This window comes from Halichoerus grypus, chromosome 1, assembly GCF_964656455.1.
Source record: "Halichoerus grypus chromosome 1, mHalGry1.hap1.1, whole genome shotgun sequence".
Lineage (NCBI taxonomy): Eukaryota > Metazoa > Chordata > Mammalia > Carnivora > Phocidae > Halichoerus > Halichoerus grypus.
The window spans coordinates 188,779,704-188,802,960 of NC_135712.1; the positions used below are offsets into that span (position 1 = coordinate 188,779,704).

At 35.6% G+C, this 23,257-nt stretch overlaps 1 protein-coding gene and 1 non-coding gene across 7 annotated transcripts in view; both read left to right on the plus strand.

The window, feature by feature from the left end:
- LOC118553122 (bis(5'-adenosyl)-triphosphatase) overlaps positions 1-23,257 on the plus strand; it is a 1,451,800-nt gene that overhangs the window by 513,866 nt on the left and 914,677 nt on the right. The gene's annotated exons all lie outside the window — the stretch shown is intronic.
- Positions 1,358-1,464, plus strand: LOC118528835 (U6 spliceosomal RNA). Its single transcript, XR_004913821.1, has one exon. It is a non-coding gene; the product is annotated as a U6 spliceosomal RNA (small nuclear RNA).

Sequence of the window (23,257 nt, forward strand, 5' to 3'; positions counted from 1 at the left end):
GTCAAAGCTATTCTAAATTCCTGTAGAGGATTTACTAATTTGAAGTTTGTTGGAACTGGAATGAACAATTTCAATTCAGGGTGCGCTTGTGCTATGGCTAGAAGGAGGAAAGACCTTTAATCTTTTAGTTGCCCCCATTCCCCTGGTTCAGAAACATGACAGACTAATTACAAGAGTGAGAATTCCTATACAATGTAAGTGCTGTTTGAGGCATACTATTAATGCAGACTTCTATCTCTGCGTTGATGTAGAGAATACAAATAGCAGTTGGCATGTCATTTATTAGTTTCCTATAGCTGCTGTAAAAAGTCACCACAAACATAGTGGCTCAAGACACACAAATTTATTATTTTAAAGTTCTGGAGATCAGAAATCTGAAAAGGATTTCACTGGGATAAAATCAAGGTGTTGGTTAGGCTGAATTTCTTTCTCGAGTCTCTAGGGGGCAGTTTGTTTCCTTGTCTTTTTCAGGTTTTGTAAGTTGTCCACATTCCTTGACTTGTAGCACTCATCCATGTTCAAAGACAGCAATGACCAGTTGAGTCTTTGTTTTATTGCATCACTCTGGCTCTAACTCTTCTGCCTCTTTCTCTCTTTATATTTAAGGACCTTCGTGATTACGTTGGATCCACCTGAGTAATAGTGAATAATCTCTCTATTTTAAAGTCAGATGATTAGCAACCTTAATCCCATCTACAACCTTAATTCTCCTTTGCTCTGTAACCTAACATATTCACAGAGTTTAGGGAATAGGATGTAGACATCTTTGGGGAAGGGCACTGTTCTGCCTTCTATTGTTGGGGACAATAATATTTTTGGAAGTATACTTGTCAGTATCTGTCATAATTAAAGAACTATAGCTGTGCTGAAGGTAAAGAGGGTACTGTCGTTTATTGTTTTTTATATTCAGATTGGACATAGATCCAGGCAGTGGTGCTAGAAGATTCTATATTATTCCAAGGAGTGCTACAAAATGGCTTTTATTTATTTATTTATTTAAAAGATTTTATTTATTTATTTGACTGAGAGACACAGTTGAGAGAGGGAACACAAGCAGGGGGAGTGGGAGAGGGAGAAGCAGACTTCCCTGCTGAGCAGGGAGCCCAATGCGGGGCTCGATCCCAGGACCCTGAGGTCATGACCTGAGCCGAAGGCAGACACTGAGCCACCCAGTCACCCCTACAAAATGGCTTTTAGAGACTGGCAATTGGGATTAGGAATTCTGGAAACCAATTTATGATCCAGTTGTACGGAATTTGAGTAACACATAAGTAAAGACAGTCATCATCTCTTTCTTGGCAAATACTGGCTCTTTCATGATAAACTGATTTTTTTTTTTTTTAAATCATGATGGACAGTGCTCGCTTTGGCAGCACGTATACTAAAATTGGAATGATACAGAGAAGATTATCATGGCCCCTGTGCAAGAATGACATGCAAATTCATGAAGCATTCCATGTTAAAAAAAATCATGATGGACAAGAAAGAAGGAACAGTATCTCAGAGACCCAGAATAACAGACCTTGCAGCATGATTTGCCATAGGAACATGAAAGGGTATTTAGAAGTTTGGTATCCTCAGAAACCTCAGGAAACAGAAGGAGAAATGAGAGAATAAGCCAAAGCTAAAAGAAAGTAGGATGGTTTGGAAAAAGAGATAGGTTAGTCAAGCAAATATGATAAAGAAACCAAAATGCCATACAGAATTAAAATCTGCATTAGAAGCTGAAAAGAAATAGGTATTTAAAAACACATATATATCACTAATGTAGAAGAAAAATTGGTAAGTTCTGTCAAAATGGAGAAAAGGACAATAAAATTAAATTAATGAAATGGAGAAGATTAAACATATAGCAGAGATCATCGACTTAAACACTAGACCAAATCTAAGAATTATAGACGTTCTTGAGACAGAAACAATTGGAACACAAGTAGTAATCAAAAATTAATAAAAGTTCTTTTGAGCTAAAACAAAAACAAAAGCAAAAAAGCCCCAGTATGCAAATTGAAAGGGTTTTTCATACTCTAGGCAACATTAATGAAAAGGGTTCCATACTATTACAACTTGGCAATTTTTTTTTAATTACAAAAATAAAGAAAAAAAATCCTTCAAGCAGGTGGGCAAGAAAACAATTTACCTTATAAAATCTACAAAAATTTGCTTGGAACAGTTTGGGAGAGTGTACTGAAGAAAGGTAAATATACCTAAGTTGTCTTTTACTTGTAAAAGTATCGGGAAGAGATTCTCAAATACACAAGAGAAGAGAAAGCATACACCTCTTCACTAGGGAAATGGCTTAAAGATGTAGCCCAGGTCAGTGCTATTCCAAGGGAAGTTCCGAGTCCAGTAATAGCATTATCTGGAAACCAGTTAGAAGTACAGATTTTCTGGTCCACTCCAGACCTCCTGAAGCCGAATCTCTCGGGATGGAATGCAGCAATCTATGTAACAGTATTCATAGGAGATTCTTACATGTACTAAGATTTAGGAAGCACTAGTTCACGCAGCTGAGAGAGAAATCAAATTTAAGAATTCTATAACAGAGAAATGTTAAGAGACTGATTATTAATAATGTAACTAATTAAACACAAGCAAGATTTAAACAATTGTAACTTTAAGTATAACACTGAATATAAATGTAAAACTATACTTTTGAAAGACAAAATATGTAATATAAGATAATGCCTTAATAAGTATTAAGTACTTAATATTTTAATATTTAATACTAAGTAGTAACAAAATCCAAGATCATATTTACAGAGTCTGGAAATAAAATGGTGATAAATCTTTATTTTAATAGGGGTGGACTTACGCATTCAATAAATATTAATATTCTTTTTGGTATACTTGTTACCAGTATTAGATATGAAAGTTCCGGGGGCGGGGGGTGGCGCCTGGGTGGCTCAGTCGTTAAGTGTCTGCCTTCAGCTCAGGTCATGATCCCAGGGTCCTGGGATCTCCCTGCTCAGTGGGAAGCCTGCTTCTCCCTCTCCCACTCCCTCTGCTTGTGTTCCCTCTCTTGCTCTCTCTCTCTATATCAAATAAATAAATAAAATCTTAAAAAAAAATGAAAGTAGGTATGACTTCCAAATCAGTGCAGAGAGAAAAGACTGTGCCACTTGGCCTAAATCGCCAACTTTGGGAAGCAAAGAAATTAACAGTGAAGCATAAACTACAAAAAGTGTAAAGTAAGATCGCAGAAGTATAGCCAAATATATCATTTATGCCAACACTAGTGTAAATTCACCTACTTGAAAAAAAGATAATTTGGCCAGTTAGTCCATCTGAACATTGATGTTCAACAAAAGTATATTATATTTGTAAAACGCCATGGCTTTAGTTTTAGTATCCTTTGGTTAAGTCTTACCCCTGTCACATATTACCTGAATAACTATGGGAAATATATTTAAACTGTTTGGTTTTAAATTTTCTCATGTGTAAAATAGGAATGACATTTCCCATGTACTTTACATGATATGAAGAACAAATGTGAATGTGAAAGCATTTTCTGAAGCTGAATCATTATAAAAGAATCATTAAGCTAGTCTATTAAAATACAAAGACTCTCTTTTTCAGTGAAAAAGCAAAATCTAACCATAGGTTACTGAGAAGAGATATATGTAAAACAAAGAGGACTCATTATGACTAAAACAAACAAACAAAAAACAAAAATAAAAAAGATGGACAAGATATATCAGGCAAAAGCAAAATAAACAAAAAAGTAATCTTGGCAATATTTAGACAAAATAGAGTCAAAGACTGTGAAAATATTAAATGTGTCCTAGAAGATTATATTTTCATTCAAATAGTGAGACTTCACAATGAAGATGACAGTCCTGAATTTTCATTGACATGGTAACAGCCTCAAAATACATGAAATAAAGGCTGTTACAAATATAAGAAAAACTTGATAGAAATAAAATTGTATGAGATTTTAATACGCTTTAATTGATCTTTTACAGGTCAGATAAACACAGAATACATAGAGTATTTTAATCTAATAAGGCTGATTTAATAAATATTTATTGAACTTTGTTCTCTAGAAATAAAAAGCATACTTTACAGAGTTATGAAGCATTTAGAAAAAAGTTGATCATATATTAAACCTCAAAGAAAACCATATTATGAAACATAAAATGTTTACAGGCTACATGCTCTGCCTACAGTGAAATAAAACTAAAAATTAATAAAAGTTTAAATGCATAGTTCAACAATTTCAAAAACTGTAATGCCAACAATAAAAAACAAGAATTTCTTTTAAAGAACTGCAGGTTCAAATAGGAAGTCAAACCTAGAGTAACAAAGTATTAGAAAAAAGACAACTCTGTGTATATACATTTAAACGGCTAAAGCTGTATTTAGCAGAAAATTAATAGCCCCAAGAGCATGCTCTCTCTCTCTCCCTCTCTCCCTCTCCTCTTTTTAGAGAGAGGGAGAGAGAGTGCAGAGGGGCAGAGGGAGAAGGAGAGAGAGAATCTTAAGCAGGCTCCACACTCAGGCTCAGTGTAGAGCCCAGCACATGGCTCCATCTCAAAACCCTGAGATCATGACCTGAGCCAAAATTCAGAGTCAGACACTTAACCAACTGTGCCACCAAGGCACCCCAAGAGCTCTCATTATTAAATGAGAATAACAAAATCAATCCACAGAATATAAAAGTAGTGGATTAATAAATATAGAGTCCCCTTTTCTATTAAACAACACAACAAACAAGCAATACTCATTCAGTAAGTTGGGAATAGAATGAATTTACACAGCATATTACAAGATATCAGAGGCCTCTATAGCAAGGTACATTATTTAATGTTAACATTGGAAATAATTCCTTTTATTGCCACAAATGAGATGAGTGTGCTTGCCCTTACTATAACTATTTCAACATTGTGCTAGCCATTATACAACATGAATCCAGCTAAGGGAATAAGGTAATAAGATTAAATATGATGTATAAATATTGGAAAGAAGAGATAAACCAGTGCTATTAAAAATATATAATTGTCTTTTCCAAACTCAACTAAAAAATCTTTAAAACTGATAGAGTTCAGAGAGGTAGCTATATGTAAGATCCCAGTAAAATATCAATAGAGTTCTTATATATTTCTGAGGACCCACACAACTGTAGGATTCACAAGTAAACTAAAATGGACTGCACAGTAACTATATAAAAAATGTTGAACAAACTTAAAAAGAAAACCTTAGTACACATCTTAGACACATCTGTTTAAAATCTGTACTATCACAATCAAAATCCCAACAGGATTTCTTAAGGGACCTTGTAAGCCTCTTCTATATCTTAAAAGGGAAAAGACTATACTTTAGAATAGTTTTTGAAAGAAAGATGGACAAGATTTATTTTAAAAGAAGAACCATAATGGGGTATTTACCTACTAAAAAATTAAAATATTTATACCATGGGGTTATATACCAGGCAATTACATTATTGGTTAAAATAAGGAGTATTAAAACAGATCCATGTATACATAAAATTATTTTATTGATAAGGTTAGAATATTAAATTGGTGGAGGGGGGATGTTCTTTCAGTGAATGGGACAATTGGCTATCCACCTAGAAAAACATGTTAGACATATTACCACACACACACACACACACACACACACACACACAACTCCAGTTATGCTAATGAGCTAAATGGATTTTAGCAAAAATTTAAGCACATTAGAGGAAAAACATAAGGGACATCTCATAACCTTGGGATCTTATCATCTTGGGGAAGATTTTTTTATATAAGGCACAATACATAGAGGAAATAAATTGACTGATTGACCTTATGAAAGTGAAAAAATCCATATGACATGACATCATGGTAGCCTTCAGGTTCATTCACATATATCTTAGTTCTCTTCCTTCTGGGCAAATTGAATGGGTACACTTCCTTACTCACTTGAATTTAAGTGAGGCTACATGTTTTGCCTAGACAAATGAAATGTGAACTGAAGTGATATAAGTTGGCTCTGGGCAAAAACATTAAGAGCTAGTGCATTTTTTACCATGTTCCCCTTTTCCCCTTGTCAGAATGATAAGTAGATAGTGAAGGTCACCAGCTTGTGTCCTTAAGTAAGGATGACACGAGCCCTTGTTAATCTGGGAAATGGACATGAGTTATAAGTCAGGAAATAAACCTTTGTGTTTTTTTTTAAGCCCCTAAGGTTCTAGGAGTTATTTGTTCATGCAACATTACTGAACTTGTCAGGACTAATGTAGACAACATAACAAAGTTAAAACATAAAAAATAGTGATTTCTGCTTCCCATACAATCAAGTAAACTCCCACAGAAAACAACTATAAACTCTGACCAAAATACAAAACAAACAAATCAATTCTCTGTATGTGTAGAGTGAAAAAAGGCAGGTAGACTCTGGAGAGGAGTTGACACTTGGAAGAGGGGATTGGCACGGGTCAAGTTCCCCATCCTGAGGTCTCACTGTAGTCAGTAGCTAAAACCCCAATGGGAAACCCACAGTCTTTCTGGCCAGAAGAACCAGAGTACAGAGTTTGGGGTGACTGTAGCTATTAGAAAGTGGTGGGGAAATTTCAGAAAGGAGGAAGCCAGACAGAAAGAACCACAGATTCTTAGTATAAATTCTACCCAAATCACTGGCTGACCCTTGGAACATACAGACTACAAGCAGCCAGTAAATTTGAAGATAGATAAATACAAACTTTCCCTTTGAAGAGCAAAGGGAAAGCAAAGATTTAAAAAACCCAAAACAGAGTCTCAGGGTCCTGTGGGATAATAGCAAAAATTTTAACATATTGGTAATTAGTATCCCAGAAGGAAAGGAGATAGAGAATGGGGCATAAAAACTATTTGAAGAAATAATGGCTCCAAACATCCCAAAGTTAGTGAAAAAGATATATTTACCTATTCAAAATGCTGAGGTGCATCATAATGAACCAGCTGAAAATCCCAGACGCAATCTTGAAAGCAGTCAGAGAAAAACAACATACAATATACAACAAGGGAACCACATTTCGAAAAAATGCCAACCTACCTTCAAACACGATAAAAGCTATCAGACAGTGGGACATATCTTTCATGTGCTGAAAGGAATAGAAACTATCAATCCAGAATTCCATATCCAATGAAATTGTACTTCAGGAATGGAGGCAAAATAAAGTTGCTTTCAGATAAAGAAAAACTGGGAAAATTTATTGTCAGCAGACCACCCTATACTACAAGAAATGCTATAGGATGTTCTTCAGGATGAAAGGAAATAATGGAAAACTTGAATCCTCAGGTGAGGATGAAGGGCAGTAGACATCATAAGTAGCGAGGCAAATTTAAAAGCCCATTTTTCTTCTTAATTTCTTAGAAACATATATGTCTATTTAAGTAAAAATAAAAGCATTGTTTTGTGGGGTTTATAATGCATGTAGATGTTATTCAGATGACAACTTGAATGGGGAAGGGCTTGTAAATTGGCCTATACAATTACAAGGTTTCATGTCTTATGTGAAACTGTAATAGTAACTCTAGGTAGACTGAAAAAAGAGGATGGATTGAATTCCAGGCAATCTATGTGGATGGGAATCATGGTTCCTAGAAGGAAGGGGCAAATGTGTGTGCAGAACGGAACCTTGTAGATCTTACCCACATGTTGGGCAGGTGGAAATATCACATTTTCTATTTTTTCCACATCAAGCAATCGCTTGACAAAAAGCAAGTGGCTAACCTTCAAACTGAATGTTCGAGGACAGTTTGGGAGACATAGCATGGTTTCTTTCAACCGTCCATTTTCATTCCCTAAGTCACAGCAGATAGCAAGCCTAGAAAAAAGAATGAGGATGATATTTAGAATTTTTTCTTCTGTTATACTACAGACTTATGGGGGCTTTTGAGAAACCAGTATGAGTGGGAAGGATATAATAATTCTTACCAGCAGGGTTGTTTGGTGCTCTAGTGTGGTTCTTGAACTAGGCTCAGGAAGCTGACAAGGTATTGGAAAGGAAGCTAAGAGTGCATGATGCAATGTGTTAATGGGCAGCTCAGCCTTTTCAGACTTGGAAAATTCCATGGAGCTGGGGTAAAGGGTCCAGAATATTGACCTTACTCTATGGTAGGGCAGACTTTCTCTCAGTATGAGGTGTGAGGAGGGACAGAGATGACAGGTCACACAATCTGATGGAAGACAGCACATGGAGCAGAAAGAACATGAACTCCGGAATCTGCAAGTCCTACATCTGAACTTATCTATACTATGTCCTGCTGTGTGACTTTGAGCCAATGTGTCAGGCTGAAAAATGGTCCCTACAAAAGTATCTGTGTCAAATTCTTGGAACATGTGAATGTGACCTTCTTTGGGAAAAGGGTCCTTGCAGATGTGATTTAGTTAAGAATCTTGAGATAAGGAAATCATCCTGGATTATCCCAGGGAGCCTTAAATTCTATCACAAGTGTCCTTATCAGAGAGGGCAGAGGGAAGTTTGAAATACACAGACGAGAAGGCGATGTGACTGTGGAGGCAGTGGAATGATGTGGCCTCAAGCCAAGGAATACCAGGAACCACCAGAAGCTGGAAGAGCCAGGGAATGGAATCTCTCCTTGAACCTCTGGAGGGAGCATGGCTCTACTAATACCTTGATTTTGGACTTCTGGCTTCTGAACTGTGAGAGTATAAATTTCTATTATTTTAAGCACCAAGTCTGTGTTAATTTGTTACAGCAGCCACAGGCAGGAAACTAATACAGCTAGTTATAGACCTCCTTGAATCTCAGTGCCTTCATCTGTAAAATAGGGTCATACCCATCATACCAACACTAAGTGAGAAATGTGTAAAAATAGAAAAAGAAGAAAGCAAAGAGTAATAGGGAACATGCTAGGAAAAAAAAGAACAACACTCCTTGTTTGATGTTAACTGATTCATTCCTGATGATCCAACATTTCACCCAAGAGTGGTTTCCAGGAAACAATTGCCCATTATTTTAAAAGACAAAAATGATAATGTGTTATATATCAACCCAACCTCCCAACCAATTTCATGAAATGTAAGTAAAACAGTAAAATGCCCATGGTTGAACAATAAACTCTCATATTAGGATTTAAAATACTTAAAAATTGTATTCTTGATCATGCAACAATTAATTTTTAAGAAATACTTGATTTGCATGCTTCATATGTAGTATCTTTCTTCACTTGCTTTGCTTCCTTCTCCATAATTGTCTTCCATATGTTCTCAACTCTTTGAGGACTGCGACAGAAAGCAAAAAGAAGAGCTAACTGTGAAAGGCAGTGTGGAAGTGTATGCAGTTCAAGCACCCAGTGGCAAAGTGTGGCTCACACTGATGCTCTCATGGCCTTTTAGCATGGGCAATATCTGCAATACATATCCCTTGTGTTCACACTCAGCATGCTTTTCAAAATATCTACACGATTCTGACATTCTACTGAATGCATTTGGAAAATTTCTTGACAATTTTCCTGTATGTCATTTTGTAGAAAATGTTCTATTGAATTTTGGTGTCATAAACCTAAATTTTTATTACATGACCATTGGCAAAAATTGTATATTATGAAATTTGGATTTTTAAAAACCAAGAGGGATTTTGCCAGGAAAGTGTTAATCAAGGCAACATTCTACAAGGTATGCTTGTACTTACTGAATGTTTAACAGCAGAAAAGTGACATAAAATACATAAAGAGTTAACATAACTAAATAATCAGAAATTGAAAAATGAATTAAAAATGGGTAGGATTCTGAACAAACATAAATTAAAGAAGTAACAGAAATGACCAATTAATGAATGAATGAAAGGCTGTGCAACCTGAAAATTGATCAGGAAATATAAATTAAAATTATTATACCATAGATTTTATATCCATCTTATTGGAAAAATGAGTTTTGAAATCTAATAATACCAAGTGTTGGAGAGGTTATGGAACAATAGGGATTCTCATTCATGGGGCAAACAGCCCTTGTGGAATATAGTGTGGCATCATCCAGAAAAGTTGAAGACAGGTGTATCTCCCATGACTCTTATGCCCAAAGAGATGTGTTCCAGATACAATAGCATTTTTTTTTTTTTTGTAAATCAGGAAAATATAAATTCCAACAATAGCTAATGAATAAATATTATTAAATATTTGTACAAGAGATGATTTTAAAAAAGCAAAAGAATGAATGATAGCATATATTAACAGGGATAAATCTCAAATATTATGTTGAGTTAAGCTTTTAAAAGGTAAGCTGCAGAAGAATGCAATATGATATCATTATATAAAAACATAAAACGTGCAAAACAAAATCATTTCACCTAGTTGTCAAGTTATTAAATATGATACTACTACTTAGATCTGGAGATGGTAAATTCTTCATGGTGAAATTGTGCATAGGGAAGCTTTTATATTTTTGATCCAGTAATCTGATTTCTAGAAATCTTTCTGAAGGAAAAGACATGCAGACAGAAATTATTATAATTGTGTATTATAGTATTTGTATAATAAATACTCTATTAAATAATCTGCCAGTAAATTGGAGAATTGTTAAATTATGGTACATAAGGTAGCACTTGAAAATCTTTTTAAAAAGTATATTTAATGAGGAAATACTTATAATGTTCAGTGAAAAAAGATCCAAATTACAATGCTATATGATCTGTATTTGATTTTTAAAAATCAACAAACAAAAGAAAGTGAGTGCACACACATAAATAAGACTGGGAAATATCAAAACATTATCAATGTTTGTCTCTGAGTAATAGAATAATTATGATTTTAAAAATGATATGCTGTAATTCTCAAATTGGGTGCAGTGAGTAGATATTACTCTCATAATCATAATTAACAGCTTCATTGACCTCATTCTAAAATGAGTAGGTCTTAATGAAGGTTATGGTTGTTTTTCCCAATTGGACAGAATCCTATCCCTTTGCCTGTTCCTATATTGCCAACTTCTACAGATGCTTGAAAGAGAAGGATGGATTTCTATGTGAAAGTGCTTAAAGGGGCTACAGAAAGCAATATATAAATCAGATGGGCATTGTAGGAATTGAATGAGATAATGAATGAAGAGAGCCTAACACAGTTCCTGGCACAAGTTAAGGCCTAACCATTATCATTATTGTCATTATTGTCATTGGCTGATTATTGATGTATCATTATGTTACAGGTAAAAGTTTGTAAATCATTTCTTATTTAGGACCAAATATCAGTTTCCACGTTGCCTATAAATATAAAAGTCTTAAAGACAGAAAACAAGGTGATATTTATTATGTTACTGGTATGTCTGAGACAGGAAGAATTTGGGGGATGAGCTGAAAGAAACAAATGGTTAATCTTGTTCTTGAAAAGAAAGGGCTGTCTGTCTCCATTACAGATAGCCATCATGCACAGGCTGGAGCCACTCTTTGGGCAGAATCAGGGACACTTGGGAACGATAAACCTTTTGCAATTTAGGATTATAATCTATTTACAGCACCCCCTGGTACCAACCCTGGTCTTTCATATGGACAACAGATTCCATGTGTGTAACTTGCAACAGGAAGGGCAGGATAAAGGATGGAGATTGTTAAACCCTAGATTTTGACTGTATTTTGGAGAACTCCTTACAGAAAAATCTTCCAGTTGAATGGCCAAAGTAGCAGAGCTCATACTTGCTAATTTTGCCTTCCACTGAATGGTGATATATACCTTGTGATTCTGCAGTAAATGTTTGTTTTCTCTTACTTTTTTGCCCAATAGATTGGCATCTATGATAACATGCCATTGATAGATGAAAATAGAACTGTGTTCCAAAAGAGACAAAAATTTAGTGGATATGATTTTATATGCCAAAAAATATACATTAATAGCTTTTATAACAAGTGTCCTTGAAGGGAAATATGGTGAAATTGTATCAGACTTTGATGTTCTCCAAACAACTAAAAAAAAAAAAAAAAAAAAAGGCAAAAACAAGCATAACAGTTTTTTATCTGTTTGTATGGAATTAATGGGTGCTCAGTAGGAGATTTGTAATAGTGATATCTCCTTGTTTCTTCTTGAATTTGGAAGGTATATATAAGGATTTATAGGAAATAGTCATGATCAAAACCTATTTGGTCTCCAAAGCATGTCCAGGAGAGGTTATAGGCCTTTTCTTATCTTACCTGGCATGTATATAATTGCAGATACCTGCCAGTTAAGTTGTTGGAGAACTCATTTTGGTTACATTCTCCAGGTGATGTAGTAGACATTTATGCTTATTTTGAATCCTCCATTTGTACCTGGTAGACTGTAAGCTCTATCATGAGACTACTTCTAAGTTGTTCACTTTTATACCCTAGCCTGGTAGCATTCAGCAAAAACATGTTGAGCAAATAAATAATGAATGACCTAGTGGTTGTCTTATAAACCCATCTACCCATCCATCCATCTATCCATCCACCCACCCTTCCACCCATTCACCTATCCATCCCTCCACCCATCCATCTATCCACCTTTATCAGAAATGTTAGCCTTTGTTTCCTTTCTTGGAAAGTGACCATTTAAGTTCTGTATCACCAAGGAATTGTCAAATACACATGGGAAAAATCAACTTGAGGTGAAATTACAATCTACTAATGTGTAGAAGGATTGACAAACTTAAGAAAAATTACACCATGTCGGTCATGTCGATATGCAAACTAGTTAGAAACATCTCAGCAAACCTAAAAAGGAGCTTCTACAGGATCTAATCTTCCTCTCCTGCTCCCCATTTTTAGCTGCTATTTACATTTGCTTCTCTTAAATGTATTTGATTTGTGACAAGTTCAGAGCTACCTTTCTTCTCTGAGTTGATCTTTGAAGAATGATGTACTTAACTGCAGCCTGTTTAGATTGTTGATCTGTATTTAAAGCCCTAGAAAGGGATTGTGTTTTGCCTTTAAGATAAAATCAATAAATAAAAAATTGAAAAAGAAACAAACTAATCCTTGAACATTCTTAAACATACACCCTCTCCCACTTCTGAAAAGGAACACTGCTTAGAGACTTGTTTCTGAGAGTTCAGTTAGCTTTGGGTTCACCTTTGTTCAAATGTGTAGAAGCTAAAAATGGTACAAAGAAAGTTTATCACAAGCTGGGTGCCTTTGGAAGCCAGTGTTGTTACGAAATGTTGTTGGTCTAGATAAGCTTGTTGATGATCCGAAGTTACATTCTGTCACAGAGACAGATGTAGTTCATTGTAAAAGAGTGTAAACTACACTGCTTAAGCATAAGGTACAACCAATACATAATTACCTCTTTGAAGGTCTAGTGGTGGTGATGCTGTTGAAAACTGATGAGTTAGACCAATTGAAATTTTCTCATAATCCCCAAACCTCTCTATAAAAGTGTTCTCCTGCCCAGTTGATCTTCACAGCTTTTGAAAAGAAAATTCCTGCAATAAATTGAGCTTCCCCTTTCTCTTCATATGACCTCCTCTGTGTCCTGAGACACAGACATTAGCTGTCAATTGGCTATCCAATAACATGGGAAGGGGAGTAAAAACAAGGAGACTGTAGGTTAGTTGGTTGAACATCCAACTCTTGATTTTGGCTCAAGTCATGATCTCAGGGTCATGGGATCAAGCCCCATGTCAGGCTCCACACTCAGCAGGGAGTCTGCTTGAGATTCTCTCTCTCCCTCTCCCTCTGCCCTTCCCCCCCACTCATGCTCTATCTCTCTCCCAAATATAGAAATAAATCGTTAAGGGTAATTCATTTGATAAATATCATCATTCATGTGCAGTATAGTAGTGGGTGGTCAGAGAAATAGAATCATTTGTAAAGTTCAGGTGTTGGTGATGAGATGATGAATGAAGAGAGATGTTATAGCACTTTAGTTTTCAAAGGCAGTGATTTTAGAAAATTGAGGACTTCTGCTGTCAGCCACAATGAGGCATCTGTGATTAGTCTTGACTAATAATGTTCTTCTTTCATGAAGAACTATAAAATTAGATGAAATGTGTGAGGCAACTGTTTAGAGAAGTTGACTAATAGGCAGTGCAGTACTTTGTTCTTTGAGGGGAGATAAACAGTTGAGATAGGTCTTACATTCACCTTGGTTTTCTGCCCAGAGGTACATTCCCTGGACCAGAAAGTAAGGAGGTAGAGCCAAACGTTAGGTGGCGGTTTTAGTGAACTGAGGAGGCAGGGTTTGTAGTTTGAGGCTTTCACATGGCTAGAATTAGCAGAGCAGAGTACTGAAGAAAAGAGACATGCATGGGAGAAGGCACCTAGAAGTGTGCATGGACGTTCCTCTGTAGGTCACTGTCTGAGGACTTGGTGTGCATCAGCAGGGCAGGACTCCCTGAGGCCTAGCAGAGGTTGGGTGCTGTGGGACCAAGAATCAAAGAAAAATACCAGAGCTGGGAGATGTTGTAATTCTATTGTAGCCTGAGAGAAGATACTTCATTGAACACTTGGGCATTCAGTTGAGACCCCAGAAAAGGTAGCTTTAGGAGTGAGGGCCATGCTCTAGAGGAAGGCCATGGTTTAAGGCCAAGAAGAGAGTCACAATAGACCAGTCCTCACAAGGAAAGGATAAAGGGGATCTCTTAGTAATATAATTGCCTGCTAGAACAAAACTCTTAAGGAAGACAGTACAATGTAGATACCCTAAATGTATCATTCAGTATCCAGCATACAGTAAAAAACTACTGGACACATGAAGAGCAGACCCATCAACAAGAAAAAAGCAATCAATAGAAACAGACCCTGAATTACCCTAGACATTAGAATTAGAAGATATGGTTTTAAAAGAGCTGTGATTAATACGCCTAAGGATTTAAAGGGCATAAAATGGATGACATAAAATGAATGAAAAGATGGGACATTTCAGATAAATAAATGTGAAATATAAAAAAGAACCAAATGGACATTCTATAACTGCAAAGAATAATTTCTGAAATGAAAAATTCACTTAATGGCCTTTACAGGAAATTACAGACTATAGAAAGAGTCAGTAAACATAAGACAGATCAAGAGAAATGATCTAATCTGAAGAACAGAGGGGAAAAGGAAAAAAAAATTTCAGAGACATATGGGACAAAAGCAAGCAGTCTAATATTTGTATAATTGGAGTCTCAGAAAAGAGGAGAGAATGTGTCAGAAAGAAGTATTTTAAGAAATAATGGCCTGAAGTTCCTAACTTTGGGAGACACATCAACCTATAAGTTTAAGATGTTTAGCAAATCAAATCAGGATACATACAAAGAAAGCCACACCCAGGCATGTCATAGCCAAACTGCTAAAATATAAAGGTAAAGAGAAAAGCTGTCAGAGGAGGGGAAAAAAATCACATTCTATACAAGAAACAATGATAAGAATTATTTTAGTCTTCGAAACAAAAGCTATTAAAACCAGAAGACAATGGAATGATATGCAGAAAGAAATGCAGAATGAAAAAAATACATCAACCTAGATTTCTGTGTCCAGTGAATATAGAATTACAATTGACTCTTGAACAATACAAGGATTAGGGGTGTTGACTCCAGTGCAGTTGAAAATCTACATGTAAGTTTTGACTCCCCCCCACCAAATTAACTACTGAGAGCCTACTGTAACCAGCTTACCTATAACATAATCAGTAGATTAACACATACTTTGTATGTTACATGTATTATATACACTACATTCTTACAATAAAATAAGCTAGAAAAAAAGATGTGATTAAGAAAATCATAAGAAAAGAAAATACATTTACAGTACTGTACTGTATTTATAAAAAAGTCCACATATAAGTGAACCCACACAGTCCAAATCCAAGTTGTTCAAGGGTCAACTGTATTTCAAAAATGAATGTGAAATGAAGATGCTTTCAGATAAACAAAATCTAAGAAAATGTACTGCCAGCCAACCTGCACTACAAGAAATGCTAAAGGTAGTTCTTCAGGCTAAAGGGAAGTGATACCAAATGGTAATTTGGTTCTATAGGAAATAATGAAGAACATTAGAAATGGTAAATATGCAGATTAATATATGTTTTTTTAAAACCCTGTTTTTATTTTCTCTTATAATTTCTTAAAGGATAACTTAATGTTTAAAGCAATAGTAATAACATTGTACTGTGGGGTTTATAATATATGTAGAAGTAAAACATGTGATAGCAATAGCACAGTGCACAAGGGAGTAGTAAATACAACTACATTGTTGTAAGATTCTTCTATGTTATGTGAAATGGTATTATATTAATAAAATAGGAGGCATGTTGATAAGATAAGGAGGCATGTTGTTAGTCCTAAGGCAAACACACACACACACACTACAAAGAGGTATAATTAAAAAGGCAACAATGGTAGTAAGATGGATCTAGAAGATATTCATTTTAACAGAAAGAAGGAAGACAAGGTAGTATAGGGAAAAAATAGTACAAATATTAAATGAAGAGCCATATGGTAAATTTAAAACCTAACCATATCATTACATCAAATGTTAATGGACTTAATACCCCAATTGAAAGTCACAGATTATCAGTGTGAATAAAAAAATAAGACCTAACTATATGCTGACCACAACACATGCCCTTTAAATATGAAGACACAAAGAGTTGAAAGTAAAAAGAATGAAAAATATATACCATGCAAACATTAATTTTTAGAAAGTCAATGTGGCTTTATTAATCAAAATAAACTTTAAGACAGGAAGGTTTACCAAAAAAAAAGAGGGACATTTCATAATGATAAAGGGCTCAATTCATCAAGGACATATAATAATAACAAATGTTTACATAACTAAGTACAGAGCCTCAAAATATAGGAAGCAAGGACAGCTTTTATTCCCCCAACATTATATTCTAAAAACATTAAACATATAGAAAAATTGAAAAAAATTTACAATGAGCTCCCTATATACCCAAACCTGGAGTCTGCCATTAGCATCCTACTGTGCTTGCTTTATTACATTTCTATCTGTTCCTCCTTCTTTCTGTCCATCAGTTCAAGTACAGTGGTTTTGGAACTGCTCTGTGAAGCTCTAGGGAGAGAGAGAGAGAGAGAGAGAATGTCTGTTTTAGAGGAGGCCAGTGCTCTGTGAATACTACTCTCCATTTGACCAGGGAATTTATGCTTTTATCTTTTATTCTTTTTTATATGTTGGGCTTCCATTTAGATTTTACCTGATGATATAGTTTTGTGGCTAAAAGAAAATTTTTGACAGAGGACTCTACCCTTCCAATCTAGTTTAGCATAAACCAGAAAGTAGACAATGTGTTTTTTGATAACTCTGAGTGGGTATAGCCATTTTGGGTGGCTTTTGCTAAGACAAGGACCATCCTTTATTGTGAATTCCCTTCAGGTCCAGGCCCATAGCAAGAAGTCAGTATACCTTGTAGGATGAATGCAGGTAGAAAAACTGTATATTCTGAAGAATATTGTATTTTATGGACCCACTGTGGGAATATGACACAAGTTGGACAGTTCTCCCCTGGCAGTCACTGTGTTAATTACCAACTAATAATGAGACTATTTTACTTTCAGAATTCCCTAAGACCATTTATTAAATAGAACACAGACATAAATTACCCCTGCTTAATCCACCTTTTACTGTACTGACATCCCCTAACTCAGAAATGCCAACATTGAAGCATTGTTTGCTTTTAAATTAAACAGATAAAGTTTGAAGAGAATTTCAGAGTCTAAGAGGTGATATCTAATATGCTGTAAATACCAAGACTTATTTTTCTTCTGAGACCATTCCTAAAAGAGGGAAGTCCTTGATAGCTCATTTCATGTTTTGTGAAGTTCTATTTCAACTGGTCACATTTGCCAGGAGGACCCTGTATATGCAGTGTAACCAGTAATGGAAAATCTTCTACACAGAACGTGCTCAGAAGACTTGATGAGCTCAAGAAATTGCCTTATCCTTGGGGATACACTGTCTATATCTGTGTCCCCACTCTAAAGACAAGCGGCACTAAGAAGTAAAGAAGGAAGGTTGTCTTAAGTCCGCAATGAAACACAATGAGGTCTTCAGTGTTTAAGAAAAGTGCCTCATTCATTCCATTCCTGCCTCCAAAAGCTGAGCAGCATGTGTCTAGGCTGAGTTTTCTACTCCGGGAAGACGTATTTTTTACTTAACAAGAATGCATTCGAGTTGGAATAATTTTAGTCTCTCTCACACCATACCCTAAAATTAATTTCAGCTTGATTAAAACAATAAATATATAAAATCAAGCATTAGAAAACCAGAATAGAAATGAGTATCCCAACTACAATGAGAGAGAATCTTATAAACTTAAGGTAAAGACATAAAAGAGTAATAGATTTGACTTCATTAAAAATTAAAACTTCTGTTTGTTGAAAACCAAAAACCAAAATGGAGATAAGTATGTGCAGCAAATATGAGAGACAAGTGCCTGGGGATCTTAAAAGACCGAGAGTACAAAACAATTGATAACAATGAATGATTCCAGTAGTTAAATGGGAGGTCAGTCATCAGGCCTATTCCATTTGAAAGCCCTCATTTCCAATCCTTTCCTGCTCGATGGGAGAATTGAATTGCCCAGGGTCTCTTGTTGCTTGCTATCCCATCACTCCAGCTCCAGCTGGCCTTACATTTTGTTGCATTCCCTGCCTGAGGCCTTTTATCTCTTACGTGCAATCTTTAGTGATGCTTCTATGAGTTCTAAAAACTTGGAGTTTCCTAGCAATATTGTTCTGTACCATTTGTTATTAGGCATCAGTGTTTCATACTCATCTTTTATTGGGGGTATGGTGGTTTCATTTTGAGAAAGAAAATGTGACATGTTCCTCTTTTTGAATTCCTGCCTTCTCTGGAAGATTGAATGCTTGAAGTGTGTTTGTGTGTGTGTGTGTGTGTGTGTGAGTGTGTGTGTGTTCAAGAGTATAGGCTAGAGGGGAATAATATAGGAAGTGATGGTGGAGGAATAATATAGGAAGTGATGATGGGGAAGTGTGCCCCAGCATTACCACATTTTCTCATCTGCTGGAAGCAGAAAAATGAGTGTGGTAATCTCAGGGAGTTTATGACCAAGCGGGCATATATTCTGAGCCATGTTTTAGTACATCACATTGAGCAAGATTCTCATGATTACTCCTGTGTCCATTTATAGAGATGGGCACTTATCAGTCATATTTACATTCTGCCAACAACCTCCTCTTAACAGGTAGGTCTTGCTCCATTGTACAGGCCCAAAGAAAATATGAATAAGCATTCATTAATTCATTCATACATTCATTCATAAAAATTAGTCAGGGAAAACTTACCATGTTTACGTCACCATATAGTATATAAAGAGAAATTCTCAAGAATTTCAAATCTTAGTTTCTGTAGATATAGTTATATAAACATAAGGTCAAAAAAGGGTTAAGTGCCATAAGAAACTTGAATGGAAGTATACAACTAAAAATACAGTGAACAGAAACTTCTGGACCAACAAAAATGGTGTAGATGCATTTTTTTCCCTGCTCTATTACAAAGCACAATTATGAATTCCAGAAATGAAGCAAGAGACAACCAAATAAGGACTCTGAAAGGTGATAAGAAGAAGGTGAGCTGGTTTGAGACCCCAGGACTTAAAGAACAGTGTCTAGAGTCCTCCCTCCCCAAAGAAGAAGCCACCCAGCCCAGGTATTTCCCAATGCCCCACCCAGTGACAGGAGAAAGCCCAGGGAGGTTGATTCTTTCCCTGATTGAATGGCAGTCTCTCTGGCAACATCAAACAAGTTTGACACCACTGACAAGGGGATTGATGAATGCCTCACCAAAAATAATTGGCCAGATGAAATGCTCTCCTTCCCCATTGGGCCTGAGACTCTCCTTTCCAACAAGAGATTCTGAGGCTGGCAGGCAGGACAGCAGGAGAGACCCAGTTACAGCAAATGGACTAATCCAGAAAGTAACTTTTTCTGCAGGCCTCAGATGCTCCTCACCTGCTCAGAGACATTGCAGCAAGTAGGCAGACCCAGCAAGGGGGATGCAGCCACAATAAATGGCCAATTCCAGAAAGCCTCTTTGTCCCCTTATTCCTGAAATGCTCTTCTCTTCTCAGAGACACTAAGGCAGCTGGGGATAACAGTACAAGATTCTCACCACATCCCTCTCCCTTTGAGAGACACCTAAGGCCCAGTCTGGAGAAACCTCTTCCACCCCCTGAGGCAGTGAGATGATGAAGGGACACTGGGAGTCCTAGTGACAGTAGATAAAGCAGACCAAAATAACATCTCAAAGAGTGTGAAAATTAGAATGCCATTGGAACTATAGCTCATAAAAGTAGCCACATGATTAATTTTACAGGGTTGACTGCCTGCTAAAATAAAAGATTCAATTGGAACCCAGAGTCATCTAGCATAATAGACAAAATATCCAGGATGTAATTTTAAAATCACCCATCATACCAAGAACCAAGAAAATCACAAATAGAATGAGAAGACTATCAACGGATACCAATACCAAGATGAATCAGATGTTAGAATCATCTGACAAGGATTTAAAAGCAGCTGTCATGTAAATAATTCACCACAATCACAAATTCTTCTGATACAAATTTAAAAAATAGGAAATCTTAGAAAATAAATATAAGTTGTGAGACAGAACTGAATGGAAATTATGGAACTGAAAATTACAATAGCAGAAATTAAAAAAAATTGCTGAATATTCTTAATAGTAGAGTGGAGATGAGAGATAGAATTATTGAATACAAGGAGAAAACAGTAGAATTTATTCAATGTGAACTATAGAGAGGTAATAGATGGAAAAAGTGAACAGTGCCTCAGGAAGCTGTGGACAATAACAAAAATCCAACATCCATATTATTGGAGTCCAGCAGAAGTGGGTGCTGAAAGAGTGTTTGAAGAAATAATGGCTGAAAACTTTCCTAAATTTGGTGAAATACACAAATGTATAGATCTAAGAAGGGGACTGAAACCCAAACATGCTAGAGAAAAGGAAATCCATGCTTTGGATTTCTTTTAAACTTTCAAAACTGGAATCCAAAGAGGTAAAAATCTTGAAAGCAGTCAGAGAAAAAGAACACATTACCTATAAAGGAATATCAATTCAAATGACAGCTGATTGCTCATCGTATACAATGTAGACCAGAGGGAACTGCCACAACATACTTTGAAGTACTGAAAGAACTATCAACTGTGAATTCCATATCTGGCAAAACTGTCCTTTAGTAATGAAGGAGAAATACAAACATTCTCGGATGAAGGAAAACTAAAAGAAGTTGTTGTTAGCAGACTGACTCTTAAAGATTGGCTAAAGGAAGTTGTTCAAGCAGAAAGGAAAAGATAAAAAATGAAATACTGGAGAATGACAAAGGAAGAAGGAACAATGGAAAGAGATTTATGGATACATACAGTAAACTATTCTTTATGAGATGATGGAAACAAAAATTATAACACCATCTGATACTCAAGTCAATCATATTTAAAATGGGAAAGGTAAAGGGACTTAAGTGGAAGTGAGGTTTTCACATTTTACTCAAAGTCCTAAAATATTGATAATAGTAGATTGTAATAAGTTACATAGTTGATTGTAATGTCTAGAGCAACCATTATGAAACCTATACAAAGAAGTGCATCCAAAACCACTCTAAATAAAGATGGAATTCTAAAAACAATGTTCAAGTAATCCATAGGAAGGCAAGAAAAGAATGAGAACCAGATTAAAGAAGTAGAAAACAAGTAATAAGAAGGTAGACTGAAGTGCTAACATATCAATAATGATCTTAAATGTAAGTCATCTCTATCACCTATCAAAAGATAGAGATTGATAAAGTGGACAAATAAACAGTCTAACTATATGCTGCTTATGGGCAACTCAGTTCAAAGGCAGAGATTAGGTAAGTCGTAAAACAAAAGGATAGAAAAAGATATATTATGCAAATATTAATTTTTTAGAAAGCCATAGTAGCTATATTAATATGTGATAAAAGTAGTCTTCAGAACAAAGAAAATATTTAAGAAAGATAAAAGCATTGACCATCCTGAAGACTTAATGATCCTAAATATATGCACACCAAACAATAGAGCCTTAAAATACAGGAAGCAAAAACTAATAGAGCTGAAGGAGAAATAGAGACATTGACAATTATAGTTGGAGACTTCAATTTGCCACCTCTCAACAATAATAGAACTACCCTATAGAAAATCAACGAGCATGTAGAAGATCTGAATAATACAATCAGCCAATAGTGTCTAATTGACATATAGAACACTCCATCCAACAATAGCAGAATACATATTTTTTCAAGAACCCACTCAACATTCACTAAAATAGACATATCTTGGGCCACACACACACAGAACTTTAACAAAATTTTAAAAATTGAAAGCATGCAGAATGTATTCTCTGACTATGATAAAATCTACTAGAAATCAATTACAAAAAGACAACAGAAGGGGCGCGTGGGTGGCTCAGTCAGTTAAGTGTCTGACTCTTGATTTTGGCTCAGGTCATGATCTCAGGGTCCTCAGATCCAGCCCTGTGTTGGCTCTATGCTCAGCCAGGAGTCTGCTTGAGGATTCTTTCTCACTCTGCTCTTTCTCCTACACCTGTGCTTGCTCTCTCTCTCTCAAATAAATAAATAAATCTTTAAAAAAAAGACAACAGATAAAACTCCAAATGTGAAAATAAAGCAACATACTCATATAGTATCCATAGGTCAAAGAGGAAGTCTTAAAAGACATTTAAAAATACATAGAGCTCAATGAAAATGAAAACACAATATATCAAAATATGTAAGCGGCAACTAAAGCAGTACTGAGAAGGAAATTTATACCACTAAATACTTATGTTAGAAGTGACAAAAGGTCTCAAATTAATAACCGAAGTTCCTACATGAAAGAGGAAGAAAAAGAAAGGAAAATAAGCCAAAGACAAGCAGACAGAAGGAAATGATAAAGGTAAAGGCAGAAATCAATGAAATAGGAAAAAGATAAAGTCAATGAAACAAAAAGCAGCTTAGCCTAAAAAAATAATAAAATTGATAAATGACTGGCAAGGCTGACAGTTAACAAAATTAACAGTATCAGGAAAGAAATAGGGAATACAATACAGATCCTACAGTCATTAAGAGATAGTAAGGTTATTCTATGAACAATTTCATATTCATATATTCAACTACTTAGAAGAAGTAAATCAATGTTTCAAAAACCATAAACTACCTAAACTCAGGCAGGGTGAAATGGACAACTTGAATAGCCCTGAAAGCCATTAAAGAAATTAAATTAGTACTTAAAATTCTTCCCAAAACAAACTCCAGGATTACATGGTTTCACTGGAGAAGTCTACTAAATGTTTAAAAAAGAATTAACATCAATTTTACACAATCTTTTC